The sequence below is a fragment of the Hibiscus syriacus genome, unplaced genomic scaffold (assembly GCF_006381635.1).
Source record: "Hibiscus syriacus cultivar Baekdansim isolate YM2019G1 unplaced genomic scaffold, ASM638163v2 tig00111835_pilon, whole genome shotgun sequence".
Classification (NCBI taxonomy): domain Eukaryota; kingdom Viridiplantae; phylum Streptophyta; class Magnoliopsida; order Malvales; family Malvaceae; genus Hibiscus; species Hibiscus syriacus.
The window spans coordinates 1,708,430-1,727,789 of record NW_024063193.1 but is presented as its reverse complement, the minus strand read 5'-3'; the positions used below and the strand labels follow the sequence as shown (position 1 = coordinate 1,727,789).

Sequence of the window (19,360 nt, the reverse complement as noted above, 5' to 3'; positions counted from 1 at the left end):
ATGTCTGAACTTTATGAAGTGAGTTTCATTTGAGTTTGTCAAGTCGAAGACTTTCTGACGTTTGAATCCTTTAACTAGTGATATTCCGCTAAAGTAATAGACAATGTTAAGTTCCCTAACTTTATGAAATACAAGTAAATTCAGATCATGACACTAGTATATATGTGTCGAGATGAATTTCCCAGCAAAATCTAAAGCAAGGACATCAAGTTTAACAAAGTATAATTTAAAGGTGATAAAGCCTGAAATAAACGAGGATTTGAAATTAAATTTCGAGGAAAATTAGACTAAGAGAGTCAGGAAACATCTGTTATAGTTGACTACACAAAAGAACTCAGAGGTTTTGTTTTTAGATCGATATTTCGGTGCTATCTCTGCTTAAGGAGTCTGTAAAAATTGAACAAATGTAAGATTCCTGAGAACTGAAATAGAAATGCTCTCTAAAGGGTCGTACAGTGGAATGCATCCGTTGCAATATTTTGTTTACATCCTATTTGAAAATAATGAAAATCAAAACCAAATCGCATTTCCTTCTCATATCACTCATGGATCTTGACACTTGTCAAAGGGCTATAACTTTTGAAAACAACTTGTGTGATTTATTTATTTAATATTCAGTGAAATGATACTTTGCTCTAATTGCTCTGACATCATTTTTATACCAACCAAACCTTTTTTGAAAAAGGGGAGATATATCTCAGACAAGACAGTTTCTCGAAATTCGGTTGAAGGACCTGAAATGATGTGATGCATCTCCAGGTTTCCAATCTCTTCTCTTTCTACCACCTGTGCCTCTTGAGGTGGTTCCTATCAAAACAAAGCTTAACGTTGCGAATAAGAAGTGCATATGAGCAATACAAATGGTTGCTTTATCAAGCAAAGTCTCTCTTTACTATGAAGATGATCGTCTAGTAAGGTGCAAGATACCTACAACAATGTGTTGGCCGAAAATAGTTTAGCCTGTGATGACGAAAAATTCATTCACTATTGGGTCCCTCCTGAAGCGGGAGTTTACTGTTGTACTTGAGAAACAACAGGAATGCAAACTCTAATGACAATGACAACCCAAATGAGCTTGAAAGAAAGAAAATGAGATGCTTAACGACATTTAGAGTAAAGTCAGGATTTGTTGCCAAGATTCCCATGTAAGAAATTAAAAATACTCTACGAGTACAAGAAGCAGAGAACTCACAAGTAGCACTGAGGTTGCTTGATGCCTTTCTGTTCGCCAGTATTTTTCCAGGACAATCAAAATAATTTTACGGACATTAGAAGAGGTAGCCTTGGCTGAAGAAGCCTTTCACTGGATATTGATGTGTCAACTAAGATGATGATTCGACCTGTTCTAGTGGTTGATCATTCAGACGAAAATCAAAAGAGTCTTACTCTCAAGAAAACAAAAGGCTTAAGAATATTTGGATTAAAATTGATCCATATGACCAAGAATGCAAGATCACTGGATTGAGCCAAAAAATGTAAGATATTTTCCATGAAGCCGTCAGTGTTGGGGCATGATCGATTCCAAAGACAAGACCAGCAGAAAAAATGAGATGTCATCTAGGAGATAAAACAAGAACTAGTTCATGTTGCATACATCTTAGACATACTTAAAAGCATCACATTTACCATTTTTCGCATACATAATTTTTGTAGCTTTAGATTCAAGTTTCAACTTCAAGAAGAAAGATACTCGATTTAAAAAAATGCCTTAAAAAATTGATGGTGGTTGCTAAACTCAGCGGCGATGAGCTACACCTCAACCAACTTTACCTATTGAAAGATCGACAGATCTTAGAATCAACTTTAGATGGGTTCGAGAGCCAATTCAGAATAGATCCAATTCAGCTTAACTCAATGACGAGTGGCTAATTTATAGTTAAAATTTTCAAGCCAGATTTCAACTCCACGACGGATGATATCTGACTAACAGAATATACCACTTGGCTTTCCCGTGAAGGGGAGTCATCTAAAGAATTATGACCGGCTTAGACCTGCGAATGGGAGCCATCCTTTACTTAGAGGAACCGTTCACAACATTGCTCAAGGCGAGAAGGATTATCTGTTAGTGAAAACTTTCGAGTTCGATTTCATTCAGCTCAAGGACGTATCAGTCACATGGTAGCAACGATGAACTACTTTCCTGTTGAAATTTTAAACCAAGGTCTTTAAGCCTAGAAGAAGACCAATGTTGGCTACGATTTAGCAACAAGGAACTATCTCCTAACCTAATTCACAGCATAGCTCAAGGCGAGAAGGGTTATCTGTCAACAAAAACCTTCGAGTTTGATTCCGTTCAGCTCAAGGGTATATCAACCATATGGTAGCATCGAGGAACTACTTTCCGGTTGAATTTTCAAACCGAGGTCTTTAAACTGAGAAGAAGACCAAGGTTGACTAGGATTTGGCAACAAGAAGTCACCTTCCAATTTTGAGCAATGATTTCAACTTCAAAACGAAAGATATCATGTTCAAAGACATCTCAAGAGTCACCCGCAGTACGACTCAACAACAGGGAGCCGACATTTTTCTTCAATGGTAACATGGAGTTGGATTTCAAACTCAGAAGTCGACAACTCCTGCAGGAACATGCTTGTTTCCAAGCCCATATGCCGAACAAAAATTTGTGTCTTTTTGTCTTTGCCCTATTTTCATTACACGATAATGGGCAAAGAGGGATATTGTAGTCACTCATTTTCATCAAGGGTTTTACTTAGTATATATATAGTGTATAATATATAGTTTTTTATAAAATTTTGAAAACATATATGTAATATATAGTTTTCTAAAAATACGTTTTGAAAACATATATATAATATATAGTTTTTAAAAATATTTTGAAATATAATATATAGTTTTTGAAAACATTATATATATATATATATATATATATAATATTGTTTTAGAAAATATTTTAAAAATACAGATAAGAACATTTTGAAAAAATATATATAATATATAGTTTTAAAAATATTTTAAAAATATATATAATAAATAGTTTTTGAAAATATTTTGAAAATATATATTTTTTTAAAAAAATATATTTAAATATTATATAATATAGTATTATATATTATTTACTATATTTTATTCATTCTCTTTTTACTTTTTATTTATTTATTTTCGTTTTTCTTTCTTTGGTCTAAAATTCAAGGTCCAAGTCTAACTATCCAAGAGGCTCAGCAGAGAGCCCAACTGGGCGGGCAAGCCTGACCCAGCAAGCCGACCCGGCTAAGGACCCAGCAAACCGACCCGACCTAAGTTTTCTTGACCCAGCAAACTAGGGTTTTTAACTTAAGCAAAAGCGCCGCACGATTCTCACCTGTATGATCAAGCATCAATCAAACGACCCAGATCACATATCAGCTAGGGTTTGTGAAGCCCTAAAAATGTTATCACGCACCGCACGATCATGAGCTGTTGGATCTGCAGCCAATCTAACGGCCCAAAATAGACCATCGAGCAAAGTGGAGTTTAGCCGAAGAAACCATCCCCTAGTGGGAAACAATTTTTTCAGCAACAACAACAATCAACCCAACTATGTAGTTTCATAGGATTCAAAAACAACCGAAACCATGTATTTCTATCCTAATGAAACTCTAAAACTAAACGAAAAAGGAACTCTTAATGCTATAAATCCCTAAAAACAAAATAAAAAAAGTTAGATCGAAGGCAAGAAAGTACTTGTAAATCTCAAAAAGAAATAAAACGAAAGGTATTTTTTACTTATCTTGGTTTTGCTCTTGCATATTGCATGATATTTTTTCTTTTTTTTTTGACAAGGAGAACTCTCAAAAAAAGGACAAAGTCGATGATCGGGGGAGGGTTTTTCGAAAGGTTTTTCTCAGATCTAGCCCTCCCCGAGGCTTTTTTATGGAAACAAATGTGATATTTGAAAAGAGAAAAGAAAGAGCTTTCGAAAGGTACTAACTTTTTTGGGTTTCACCGCTGATGAACGGCGGCCGGCGAGGTGGAGCATGGTCAGATTCTGGGTTTGGGTTGAATGTTCTTCGTGTTGTGACGAATATGAAGAACAATTCAGAGCATTTTGGGTTTTTGGTTTTGATCTGTTTTGAGGGAAGGAGAAAATAAAAATTTGTTTGTGAATTTGGGTTTTTATAGCCGACCCGAAAACCCGACCGGATCCCCTAAGGATCTGTGTGTTTTCAATCTGGTTGGGTCAAATTACAGAGCTGGTCCCCCATTTATTTTTAAAACTTATTTCATGCCTTAAATTCGATTTTAATTCCGATTCTTCTTTAAATTCACCCTCACTGTATTTTATTTTTTCAATATGGTCCCCTCCTTATTTATTTCATGCTTTATTTAATTATATTTAAAAGATACCACACTTTATGAGTCACCAATCTGATAATAATCGTTCTTTTATTTTTATTTTTATTATTTATTTTATTTTATTTTATTTTTTTTTTAATTTTTGTCTTTATTTATATTTTGCAATTGATATTTTTTATTTTTTATTTAGTTGACTTTTTCTTTACATTATCTTTATTTACTTTATATTTTCAATATGTATGATTTGTTTTTATTCTATTTATTTCAATTTTTCATTCTATTAATTTTTATTTCTTAGCATGTATATATTTTTGATCAATTCAATACTTTATTTTTTTAATATCTTTTTGACCTTTTAGGAGTATTTTAAATCAATTAAAGGTAAGTAATTTGGATCAAATTTTTACTTCTATTTTAATTTGCAATTTTCTTAATTAACACAACTGTAAATTAAATTAGTATCGAAAGGGCAGTACAACGGTGCTAATTCTTCCTTGACTGTAACCGACTCCTGAACCCGACAATTTTTGGTAAAATATAGATCAGGTAAGGAGGTGTCCGATCAACCTAGTTTTTATGTTTTAAAAAAATAAATAATCGGTGTCGATTCTAACCCATTTATTTAAGTCGAAGCCCAATTCCGAGCCCAACCCAAAATACCGCTGCAACAATATTGAGGAAGGTTTCGTTAATGCAATTCCCATCAAGGAAATAATCAACATTGTGGTGAACTCTTGCAAGTCTTGTTATATATTCCAACGTGTTCAAACAAGATAGCTCAGATTTGTGAAGAGGTTTGGGCAGCCTACTACCCTATCTCCCCCTTACCCTATTACATATGGGAATAGGGTCAGCTATTTTTTGAAGTATGTTTCCAACAATTAAAACATTTAAAGTTTCAGAAAGTTTACACTAACACCTGTTCGGTTCCATATATTTCAGTACAGCGGAGCAGTGGAAAAAGAGAAAATAAATGCCAACTTCTTTATCCAATGTTGTGTTCTCATCAGAAGATCTTTCATTAACATATATCATGATCCAGTCCAGGCTACTATAGGCTACGTCTACCTGTCTATATGGTCTTAGGTTTACTCCTTGATGTCATGTTTAACCACCTCAGACTGAGCTATGGTTCAATTCAGGTAATTAACTTACAACATATATATATATATATATATATATATATATATATAGTACCTCCTATAAACGTCCTTCGTATCATCTCCACACCCACACATCACCTTTGGAGAAAGAGTCTCGTTGTAGGTAAGGTCGTAGAAAAGTATTTCCAAAAAAAGAATCTCGAGAACTCTAAAAAAAAAGGAAGAAAATATCTGAAAGAATTGTATGTGATACTTAATGTTGAAGAATCGGAAAAAGAAAACGAAAGAACACAAGAATTTTAATGAGGTTTGGCAATGTGCTTACGTCCTCGGTGCCTAGGCGACACTAGAAGTTTTATTCTATATCTCATAGGTTTAGGTTACATCTCTATTTATAATAAAAACCATGTCCTCTTTATTGGTATATTTATGAGCCATACCTATCAAATCTCCACCTTGGCGAATATCCTGCCCCTTGGAAACTTCAATGTGGGTTGGGTTACCTTACTTCTTTAACAACTCGAAACATTCAACAAGTTCAAGCAATGCTTGAACTTGTCTGTCGTAACTGGCTTGGTGAACATATCAGCGACATTCTCATCAGTATGTACCTTTTGAAACAAAACCTCTCCAGATGCAACCAACTCTCTGATCTTGTGGAGCCTTACATCAATATGTTTAGTTCTAGCACGATACACCTGATTCTTAGCCAAGTGAATAGCACTTTGATTATCACAAAGCAACTAAACTCCACCTTGTTGAACACCCAACTCCTTCACTAAACCAGTAAGCCATAAAACTTCTTTTGCAGCTTCAGCCGCTTCCATATATTCAACTTCAGTTGCAGATAGTGCCACAACAGATTGAACAGTAGACTTCCAACAAATAGGCCCTCCACCAAGAGTAAACACATACCCTGTCGTAGATCTTCTATTATCCAAGTCACCTGCATAGTCTGAATCCACATATCCTACAACCAAAGGATTATCCCGCTGACTACCAAAAACCATTCCATGTCCCACAGTACCCTTTAAGTACCGAAAAATCCACTTGACTGCTTCCCAATATTGCTTACCAGGTTTAGACATGTACTTACAAACTTGACTAACAACATGAGCTAAATCAGGACGAGTACATACCATTGCATACATCAAGCAGCCAACAGCATTAGAATACGAAACCTTTGCCATATCTTCAGCTTCCTTATCTGTCTTCGGGCACTGTTCTAATGAGAGCTTAAAGTGATTCGCCAATGGAGTGCTAACTGGTTTTGCGCTGCTCATCGCAAACCTTTCTAGCATTTTCTCAACATAATCCCGTTGAGATAGCCACAGTTTCCTTGAGTCTCTGTCCCTGCAAATTTCCATTCCAAGAATTTTCTTTACAGCACCTAAATCTTTCATATCAAATTCCTGACTCAATAAGGTTTTCAAACCAATAACATCATCCATGTTCTTCGCAGCAATAAACATATCATCAACATACAATAACAGAAAAATAAAAGAACCATCATCAAGGCTCTTAACATAGACACAACAATCATACTCACAACGGTTATAACCAATCTTGATCATATAGGAGTCAAACCATTTATACCACTATCTTGGAGATTGTTTCAACTCGTACAAAGATTTCTTCAATCTACAAACTAAATGCTCGTTTCCAGGTTGAGTGAAACCTTCAGGTTGCCGCATGTAGATCTGCTCCTCTAAATCACCATGCAAAAAAGCAGTTTTAACATCCATCTGCTCTAAATGCAAATCCCAACTAGCCACCAATGCAAGTACTGCTCGGATTGAAGTGTGCCTGACCATAGGAGAAAAGATTTCATCATAATCAACTCTTTTCTGCTGTGAAAAAACCCTTTGCTACCAAACTAGCCTTGAACTTCTCCCCCTCTTTTTCTGTTACTGCTGGTTTCTTTTTATACACCCATTTGAAGCCAATCGGCTTCTTACCCTCAAGAAGGGGAACTAACTCCCATGTACGATTGTGATTCAAAGACTCCATCTCCTCAACCATGGCAGCCATCCACTTGTCGTTTTCCTGACTAGTAACGACATCATGAAAAGTAACCAGATCATCACTGCTAACAGTAAGTGCAAAAGAGACCAAGTCTTCAAAACCCAATCTGCTCGAGGGCTTTATATTCGTCCGTCTCACCCTGTCTCTGGTGAGACTATAATCCTGCAAATCATCCATAGCAGAACCACCAGAAGTTGGTTGAGAAGTTTCTGGTTTCTCAACTGGAAACTACTCGAAATCCACCACTATCATATCTTTCTTCTACTACAACATAGATTGTTCATAAAAAACATCTCTACTGATCACAATTTTCTTCGCAACTGGATCCCAGAACTTGAATCCTTTGACACCTTTATTGTAACCCAAAAAAATGCACTCCTTCGATTTTGCATCAAGTTTGGATCTCTCATCAGCAGGTACAAGCACATAAGTAGGATAACCAAAAATCCGTAAGTTATCAAAACTAACATCATGACCAGTCCATACCTCTTCTTCAACTTTCCCAGCCAATGATTCCCTTGGCAATCTGTTGATAAGATAACACGCCATGTTAACAGCCTCAGCCTAGAAGTGTTTGGGAAGCCCCGCATTCAACCGCAAACATCTGGCTCTTTCATTCAACGACCTATTCATCTGTTCTGCAACACCATTCTGTTGTGGTGTCTTGCGCATTATAAAATGCCTCTTAATCCCATGCTCCTTACAGAATTATAGAAACTGTGAATTTATATACTCCGTACCATTATCAGACCTCAAATACTTGATTTTTCGTCATGTTTGGTTTTTTACCTTAGCTTTTCACAGCTTGAACTTCTCAAAAACATCAGACTTATGTTTCAAAAAATACACCCAAACTTTCCGTGAAAAATCGTCAATAAAGGTAACATAATACCTAGATCCACCCAAAGACGATATCGTGGAAGGCCCCCATACATCCGGATGCACATAATCAAGAATCCCTTCAGTGTTGTGCTTCGCAGTCTTGAAATGAACTTTAGTCTGTTTACCAAGAACACAATACTTGCAAAATTAGAGCTTACAGCTTGTAACACCATGTAATAGATTTCTTTTATGTAATTCATCAATACCACGTTCACTAAGATGAGCAAAACGCGTATGCTCGTAATAACCCTTCAAGAGATCAACCCACATACTTAACATCCTTCAAGAGATCACAATAACTTGATATGATCTATACGAGTAGTCATAATAATCCTTCTTTAGACATCAACTCTAAATATCACGGTAAAACCTCTCGATCAAGACCAAAAGAAGGGATAGAACCACCTGAATCTCATTCATCTCTTTTTTACCTTCTTATAAAGATACAATATTTTAACATCAGCCAATGACCGATTCATTACTTTGCGATTCTTTATCTAAACCAGAAAAGATGAAAGGCCTAAATTTTTCGGGACCCATTTATTCCTATCAACAATATACCCACAATACATATACGTAGAGAATGACACTTATGCTCGTATATAATTTTGAATTTTTAGGCAAGAGGTATACTGTTTATGTACGTAATTGCAATTCTGACCTTCACGTCCATAGCATAGAAAAATAAAGAAGAAACAATGGACTTTAGATGACAGAACTTTCTGCTTTTGTTCAATGCTTAGAATGGAACAAACATAGGCCTATATATAGGCTTGACAACACAACAAACTAACAAAAAAGTGAACGTAAATAACAAGAAAATCAGAAAAACAAGGAACCACAATAATCAATACTAAAAATAAAAGGATGACTTTAAATCATTCCAACACATAGGTGGATTCCCTTCTTTCGTAGAAGAAATGAAGGTTTGTATTACTTAAATCCTAAATCCCTTCTTATTTAGTTCTTTAGCATTGAGACATATCCTTCATTTTCCATTTCATTTAGGTGCTCCAATGAGAAAGGTTAAACGGGAACTACGGCGTCACTGCCTTTGTCTTAGCCAACACGATTTCAAGTATGCCATTTCTAATAGTGAATTCACTAATTCCAGGCACAATCTGTTATTATCTTCCGGGTATTCACAAAGAATATGAACATTTTATCTTCTTTATATCAACTTTATTTGCTTGTAAAATGTTGGTCGAGAGCTTAATGATGGTTGTTGCAAGTGTGGTGCCAAATTTCCTGATGAGAATCATAGTGGCTGCTGGGATTCTAGGTTTAATGATATTGGTGGTGAGATTTTTCCGGTCCCTCCTAAGCCAGTGGTGAAATATCCTTTACACCACATCGCTTTCCATAAATATGATTTCCAGGTTCTGTTGAAGAACGAGTTTGAACAGTTGAGATCTGAGAATAACATTGGAGGTGTTGCAACTGCAGTCTACTTGTTGAATTTGTCACCAAAAGGGATGTTCTCAATCAAACTCTATATGAGGCTTGGTACGGAAAAAGACCTTGGGTAAGCCACTTAAACATTTTTGGTTGTGTTGCTTATACTTTAGTTGACTCACATAAACGCAGCAAACTTGATGAAAAATCAACAAAATACATTTTTGTTGGTTATTGTTCTGAGTCCAAAGCGTACAGGTTGTATAGTCATATTGATGGCAAAATAATAATCATTAGAAATGTGATTTTCAATGAAGATGCAAGCTGGTCTTGGGAAGAAAATGCAGGTGATGTCAAGTTTGAATTGCAAGTAAAGAAACAGCTCCACAGATTGAAGTGTTACAACCCCTTTCCCCAAATCTGTTATCTCCTCCAACTTAGTCTAGTGCATCTTCGAATAGTAGCATTTTCTCCGATGATGAGACTCCTCCAAAGAAATTCAAAACTTTGGTGGAGATTTATGCGTCTACGCAGGCCTTGTTTATTGCTGATCCTTCAACTTTTGAAGAAGCGACAGATAAAGAGGAATGGCGAATTGCAATGAAAGAAAAACTTACAGCAATACAACGTAATGAGACATGGGAGCTTGTAGATCTTCCTAAAGATAGAAGAGTCGTTGGTGTTAAATGGGTCTTTAGAACTAAGTTCGACGCAGATGGAAACATTAAAAAACACAAAGCACATCTAGTGCCGAAAGAATATTCACAAAAAACAGGTGTAGATTTTGATGATACTTTCTCTCTGGTTGCATGGTTTGAAACCATTAGGATTGTTTTGGCGTTGGTTGCACATTTAAAAAGGACAGTGTATCAGTTTGATGTTAAGTCAAATTTTCTGAATGATGATTTACAAGAGGGGTCTATGTTGCTCAACCTGACGGAGTCACGATCAAAGGAAAAGAAGAAAAAGTGTACAAGCTACGAAAAGCTTTCAATGGGATGAAGCAAGCTCCGTGTGCATGGTATAGCAAAATCGATGCATACTTTCTCAAAAATGGTTTTTAAAGAAGAAATTATGAGCCTAATGTTTATTTTATACAGCAAGGTACCCATGATTTTCTCATTATTTGCCTTTATGTTGATGACATGATTTACATGGGTTTCTCAAGCCTTATAAATGAATTCAAAGCTTGTATGAAAAAGGAATTTGAAATGATGGATCTTGGAGCATTGCAATTTTTTCTTGGACTTGAGGTGAAAGAGGTTAACGATGGAATCTTTGTGTCGAAAAAGAAATATACTGCTGATTTACTTAAAAAATTAAAGATGATGGGGTGCAAAACTGCAACAACATGTATGAATTTGAATGAAAAGTTGAAGAATGATGATGGTACTGAAGCAACAGATGCAAGGAGCTTTAGAAGTCTAGTTGGAGGCTTGATTTACTTGAGTAATACGCGGCCGGACATTTCTTTTTCTATTGGAGTTATTTCGAGGTTCATGCACTGTCCATCAAGGAATTATTTTGGCGTTTTAAAAAGGGTCTTACGGTATATTTCCGGAACTCTTGATTTTGGGCTATGGTATGATAATATTTCAAAGTTCAATTTGAGTGGTTATACAGATAGTGATTGGGCTAGATGTTTGGAGGATAGAAGAAGCACTCAGGTTATGTCTTTGGCTTTGGATCAGGTGTTGTTTGTTGGAGTTCTAAAAAACAAGCTATAACAGCTCTGCCTTCATTGGAAGCTGAATATATAGATGCAACTTCATCAGCTTGTCAAGCTCTATGGTTAAGAAGGAAGCAACTGTGATCTTTTGTGAAAATCAAGCAGCGATTTCCATGTCCAAAAATCCATCATTTCATGAAAGAACAAAGCATATAGATATCCGGGTACACTTTATTCGTGATCTTGTGTCTGATGGATCAATTATTCTGAAATATTGCAATACAAATAAGCAAATGGAAGATATACTAACGAAGTCTCTCCCTAAATAAAACATTCTTACTTCAGACTACAGCTTTGCATTTACAACTTTTCTCCCATTTGATTCAAAATTGCAAACGCCAGGTTGTAGTCTAAAGTAAGCATGTTTTTCTTTAGGGAGAGACTTCATTAGTATATATTCCATTTGCTCATTTGTATTGTAATATTTCAGAATAATTGATCCATCAGACACAAGATCACGAATGAAGTGTACCCGAATATCTATATGCTTTGTTCTTTCATAAAAGGATGGATTTTTGGACATGGAAATCGCTGTTTGATTGGCACAGTAGATCACAGTTGCTTTATTTTGCTTTATACTGATATCAGCTAGGATCCTTCTTAACCATAGAGCTTGACAAGCTGATGAATTTGTAGCTGTGTATTCAACTTTCGATGAAGACAGAGCTATTGTAGCTTGTTTTTAGAACTCCAACAAACAACACCTGATCCAAAGAAAAGACATAACATGACGTGCATATTCTATCCTCCAAACATCCAACCCAATCACTATCTGTATAACCACTCAAATATTGAACTTTGAAATATTATCATACCATAGCCCAAAATCAAGAGTTCTGGCAATATACCGTAACTCTTTTTGCAGCGCCAAAATGATGCCTTGATAGACAGTGCATGAACCTCGAAATAACTCCAACAACAAAAGAAATGTCTGGCCGCGTATTAGTCAAGTAAATCAAGCCTCCAACTAGACTTTTAAAGCTCCTTGCATCTGTTGCTTCAGTACCATCATCATTCAACTTTTCATTCAAATTCATAGGCGTTGCTACAGTTTTGCACCCCGTCATCTTTAATTTTTTAAGTAAATCAACAGCATATTTCTTTTGTGACACAAAGATTCCATCTTCAATCTGCATCACCTCAAGTCCAAGAAAAAATTGCAATGCTCCAAGATTTGTCATTTCAAATTCCTTTATCATACAAGCTTTGAATTCATTTATAAGGCTTGAGGAACCCATGTAAATCATGTCATCAACATAAAGGCAAATAATGAGAAACTCATAGGTACCTTGTTGTTTAAAATAAAGATTAGACTCATTCTTGTGTTTTTCAAAACTATTTTTGAGAAAGTATACATCGATTTTCTGTACCATGCGCGTAGAGCTTGCTTCAGCCCATAGAGAGCTTTTCGTAACTTGTACACTTTTTATTCTTTACCTTCAATCATGAATCCGTCAGGTTGAGCAATATAGACCCCCTCTTGTAAATCAGCATTCAGAAAAGCTGACTTAACATCGAACTGATACACTGTCTTTTTTAAATGTGCAGCCAACGCCAAAATAATCCTGATGGTTTCAAACTGTGCAACCGGAGAGAAAGATCATCAAAATCTACACCTGGTTGTTGTGAATATCCTTTCGTCACTAGACATGCTTTGTGCTTTTGAATGTTTCCATATGCCTCGAACTTGGTTCTAAAGACACATTTAACATCGACTCTTCTGTCTTTAGGAAGATCTACAAGTTCCCATGTCTCATTACGTTGTATTGGTGCAATTTCTTCTTTCATTGCAATTCACCATTCCTCTTTGTCTGCCACTTCTTCGAAAGTGGTAGGATCAACAACAAACAAGGCATGCGTAGATGCATAAATCTCTGCCAAAGTTTTGAATTTCTTTGGAGGAGTCTCGTAATCGAAGGAAATGTTACTATTCGAAGATGCACTTGATGAAGTTGGAGGAGACGACATATTTGGAGAAAGGGGTTATAACACTTCCATCTGTGGAGCTGCTTCTTTACTTGCAATTTCAAACTTGACATCACCTACATTTTCTTCCCAAGACCAGCTTGCATCTTCATTGAAAATCACATTTCTACTGATTATTATTTTTTCCATCAATAGGACTATACAACCTGTAAGCTTTGGACTCAAAACAATAACCAACAAAAATTCATTTTGTTGATTTTTCATCAAGTTTGCTGCGTTTATATGAGTAACTAAAGTATAAGCAACACAACCAAAAACCTTTAAGTGGCTTACCAAAGGTCTTTTTTCGTACCAAGCCTCATATGGAGTTTGATTGAGAACAACACTTGTTGGTGATAAATTCAACAAGTAGACTTCAGTTGCAACAGCTTCTGCCCATAATTGATTCGAAAGTTCTTTAGCTTTCAACATGCTTCTTTCTATTTCCACAATCGTCCGATTCTTCCGTTCAACAACACCGTTCTGTTCTGGAGTGTATGGAGCAGTCAGCTCTCTTCTCATACCATGTTCTTCACAAAAACTATTAAACTCATGTAATACAAACTCACCGCCTCTATCTGTACGCAGAGCCTTGATGCACCTTCCAGTTTGCTTTTCCACAAGTGCCTTGAATCTTTTGAATTTTTCAAATGTTTCCGACTTGAACTGTAAGAACTAAACCTAACCCATCCAGCTAAAATCATCTGTAAATAATAAAAAATATATACTTGCACAAAATGATTGAGTTTTCATGGGACCAACCAAATCAGCATGCACAAGTTCAAGGCACCTTATTGCCCTTCTAGTCTTCCCCACATGAAATGACTTTTTACATTGTTTTCCATATATGCACCCTTCACACGTATCTAAAGACTCAATTTTAGGCAATCCATCAACCATTTTCTTTTGACACAATAATTTCAAATCTTTGACATTTAAATGCCCATACGTCAAATGCCATAATCTCGACTCACTGGTTTCTTTGATAGCAAGTGCATTGTTTTGAACATCAGAAATAACAAGTGGGAACCACTTGTTTGGTGTCATGCGAATGTCAACTATAGTTTGATCTGATTTTTTATCTTTGATCACACATGAGGCATCATCGAACAAGATAGAATATCCAGTAGCCATGAGTTTCCCTACACTCAACAGATTTTGTGACAGGCTTGGAATGTAATAAACATCATAGAGAAGTTTCACATACCATAACTGCTTTTGACTGCCACATTGCCCTTCCCTTCCACTTGAATTTGCTTGTTGTCTCCAAGTGTTACTTTTTGTTTGAAGATTTCATCAATCTCGTTGAACAATGACTTTACACAATTCATATGATTTAACACCCACTGTCTAGAAACCAAATGTTGCTATGGTTTGTTGTATTTTCTTGATACGCCATTAACAATTTGATCTCATCATCTTCTTGCTCTACATAACTTGCTTGTTCTTGCTTTGATCTTCTCCAGCAATCTGCCTTCACATGCCCAAATTTTTTACAGTAAAAGCATTGGATAAACCTTTTGTTATCTCGTTGTTGTGTTTGATTTTGGTATCCATCGCTTCGGTCTCGTCCTCTACCACGACCTCCTCGTCCACGAGATCCAACCTGACCTCTCCATTTTTGTTCATTTTTCTTGGGAAATGCCTTCCCTTTAACATGAAAAGCCTTGTCCTCGGTCTTCTCTTCCGTTCTGTTCAGCCTCGCCTCATGGGACTGCAATGATCCCATCAACCATCAAATGTGAATGTTTGCAGGTCTTTGTATTCTTCTATGACAATCACTACATGATCAAACTTAGGAGTGAGACTCCTTAAATTTTTTGCAACAAACGTTTGATCATTAATATTCTCCCCATAAGATCACATTTTGTTGACAATTTCAGCAACTATGGATAAAAAATCTTGCACCGACTCTCCACCTTTCATTTGCAAGGTTTCAAAATCCCGACTAAGTGATTGAAGTTTTATCTTCATTACCTTAGAGGTGCCTTGAAATGTTGTTTGCAAGATTCCCCAAACTTCTTTCGCTGTATTTGCTGCAGCAATTTAAAAAAACGGTCTCATGAACGGCTTGCTGGATAAAAAATAACGCCTTTGAGTCCTTCTTATTTTCTCTCAATCTCGCCTCTTCATCTGGTTTGGTATAGCCATTTTCAACTAAGTCCCAAAGATCTTGAGACTTGAACAAGGTCTTCATCTTGATGCTCCAAAACTCATAGCTTTCTCCTTGAAGACTGGAATCGATAGTTGAGATACATTCACGACATTATCGTTAGTGGCCATTTGTTACAAATCCCAGCTACAAACGAACCTGGCTCTTGATACCAAAAATGTAGAAAAATAAAGAAGAAACAATGGACTTTAGATGACAGAACTTTCTGCTTTTATTCAGTGCTTAGAATGGAACAAACATAGGCTTATATATAGGCTTGACAACACAACAAACTAACAAAAAAAGTGAACCACTATTGTACGTAAATAACAAGAAAATTAGAAAAACAAGGAACCATAACAGTCGATACAAAAAATAGAAGGATGACTTTGAATCATTCTCCAACAGGAGGGACGAGGCCATTAATGGGGGAAGATGTGGTGAAGGATATATGGCACGTGGAAATGGGGATGTCGAAGTGGGTTGATCTTGGGATTTTGTTGACCATGTTTGTTTCGTATCGGTTTTGTTCATCGGCATCAACAAGATTAAAGAGAGGGTTTATCCTGTCGTTGCTAAAGTTCAGTCGTTGAAGAACGAGAAGAAAGTTCAGTCGTTCAACAAGACCCACTTGTCATTTTCATCTTGATTATATGGTTTGCCTCTTTGTAAAGAAATGTTGTGTAATTTACATGTTTTAAAGTTGACTCTGGATATTAGAGTTGGTAAATTATATACATTTTTTTTAATATAGGCCGTATTTTCATTCATTGAAAAACACATCTGTAGTTACAAGAGCATTAATACAAGGGGGAACGACACTCTCGAAACACAAAGGGCGAGCAGTGAGAGAATCAAAGTTGGCTAATGCATGGGCCACCCCGTTAGCCTCACGTCGTGTGTAGTAAACAGTGACTTAAGGGTTACAATCAAGTAGCTGTCGAGCTTCAGACTAATAGAATCGGAGGATTCAGACAAATTGAATCGGAGGATTGACCTCAGTTTGGTTATCCATCATAACCCTTGTGAACTCTATTTCGATAGCCACTCGAATTCCATGGCATAGGGCTTGTGCTTCAACAATGCATGCGACACCACTACATGAGAAAACACGACCGACAATGACAGAACCAGTAGAATCTATAGCCACAACACCCACTACCGATGAACCAAGTCGTTTCGGACATGCTCCATCAACATTAATGATAATACGTGAATCGAGGAGGACGCAGTGTGACCAGCTGAAAAAGAGGAAGTCACAACCATGAATAAAGACCAAATTGCTTCACTGGAGATATAAGGTGTCATCCGGGTAATAGACATGATTCATGATAATTCGCATTCCAATGGTACCAGATTTTCCAAAGAATGAGCAGCGCAGTGAATCGTTGTAAAGATAGTGACTGCATAAGATATTCTAACCATTCACCACAGGTAGTACAATGCAATGAGGCCTCGTCAATTACCAAACCAGTAGAATGTAAGATCGACCGCACTATAGGATAATCTCTCAAAGCATGGAGGACCGTTTCCTCAGATAATCCACACAAACCACAACTTCCATCGGAGACCCCTACCAAATATAGCCAATGATCCACGGAAGCGCTTCATGTGAAGTTCACCACCCAAACAAACGAACTTGAGGCAGCGTTGGCAAATGTGATAAAAACAGCCACAACCTAGATGTCGGAAGAAGACCATTTAGTTGACGTAAGAGCCACATCCCTGAACGGATTGAATAAGTTCCTGATGAGTGACCAGCCCAAAGTAATATATATATATATATCGACAAAAGAAATGAGGTACTATAAAACCAGGTGGGCATCAGCTGAAGAAGGCTACACCGAACCTCCGGCTCATTCCAGGCCGGTCGATCTTGATCATAAGATCGCCACAAAGGATTTAGGAAGAGGATGGTTCAGCTGGGTCGGTATTGAGATGAATGGGCAATGAACCACCCCACCCTCCCCGAAAAAAAGGTACTTGGCTATTAATCCTAAAACCATCAGGAAAAAACCATCACGCAACTCAATCAGAGTCGTGTATAAAAAACCATCACACAACTCAATCAGAGTCGTGTATAAACTCCTCCATGCGAAGGACGAGTGATTTCCAATGACATCTTCAAAGATATTACCCGACGGGAAGTATTTAGTCGCAAGGATTCGTGTCACAAAACTGTCCGGATTGGTGAAGCACCACCAAATGTTTTTCCCAAGCATCGCAATGTTAAACACCTGGAAGTCATGAAAGCCAAGCCCCCCACTCGCTTAGGATAGCACAGTGTCCCATGATACCATAGGCCAGCCCCTATTAGCGGGGTCACCCGACCACTGACCGTAACAGAGAGACCATGTCATCAATCACCCTATCGGGAAGCAAGTAGCACCCCGTAACAAAGGTCGGAAGTGTTTGACCAACAGCCTTGAAATAAACTGCACGCCCACCATAAGATAGCAAATGTTTTGTCCAACTACGAACACGAGAAACCACCTTATCAAAGGAAACCAAAATCCTAAGTTCGGTTAAGACCAATAATAAGTGGCATACCCAAATAATGACCCGAATCAGACACATAAGAAACACCCAAACACGATTTGAGATATGCTTGAACATCTAAGGGCGTTATAGGACTAAAATATTTGCTTGATTTAGCAAAATTCATTTTTTGGTCGGAGCAGCTTTCATAAAGGTCGAGGACAACCCTGACATGGTGAAATTCAACATCATGTATGAGAAGAAACAATAGACTATCATTGGCATAGAGTAAATGAGTGATACGAGGTCCCCCTTGGTAAGAACTTAGGCCTTGAAGGTAGTTGGCACATTATTCATAATGAAGCAGTGAGAACAATCTCTGAGCACACAGTACATATAGGAACAGGGATAATAGGTCCCCTTGGCGAAGGCCTTGAAAGGGCAATAAACAATCAAAAAGACATCCTTTATTCGATTCTGATAGGAAACAGTTGAGACACATGACATGATTAAAGCAATCCAATTGTCGGTAAATCCCAAATAAAGAAGCATGACACGGAGAAACGGTCATTCAACATAATCATAAGTCTTTTCCAGGTCTAGTTTAAGCGCAGCGCCCTGGCTTTGATAAGAATGGCCAGTCTTTAAAGAATGAAAAGCTCATGTTCTATCAAAACATTATCTGATCCCAAAATGAATGCACCTTGATTATCATCAATACACACATAAGAAGTGGCTGAAGCCGATTAACTAAAACCTTCGCAATAATTTTATAAATAACAGTACAAAGTGCAATTGGGTGAAATTGCTTTAAATTCACAAGGTCTATAATTTTTGGAATGAGTACTAGCATCGTTTTATTGACAGAAGCCATGTCCTCACGACCCTTTAACAATGCAAGACAAAGGCTAAGTACATCGTCCCAAACCAATGGCCAATGACCAACAAAAGCTACTAGGTAGACCATCAATCCCATGAGCTTTACGAGGATCAATCTGAAGGAAAGCAACATGAATCTCAACCTTCATATAAGCAGCAGTCAAGAGGCATTCAGGGTGTCAGTCACCACAGGGGTCACGGTTTGGAGTAGGCCATCAGGAGAAGGTGGTGATGAAGAGGAGAACAAACCAAAATAAAAGGTTACTGCCTCAGCTTGAATATCTTCAATGTCATCAACCCACTTACCAGAACTTGTATATAAACCAATGATCGTGTTACGTCAAGTGTGAAAGTAGGAAGTGTTGTGATCTCCCTAAGCAAGACAATTAACCTTTGATCATTGCTGCCACTAATGCTCAGAAACAACCAACTGCTAATTAAGATCTTCCTTTAAACTTG

The 19,360-nt window shown here is 37.1% G+C and overlaps 1 pseudogene; it reads left to right on the top strand.

The window, feature by feature from the left end:
* The window catches only part of LOC120171717, a 44,601-nt pseudogene extending 28,408 nt beyond the window's left edge, over window positions 1-16,193 (top strand).
* The last annotated feature ends 3,167 nt before the right edge of the window (window positions 16,194-19,360 follow it).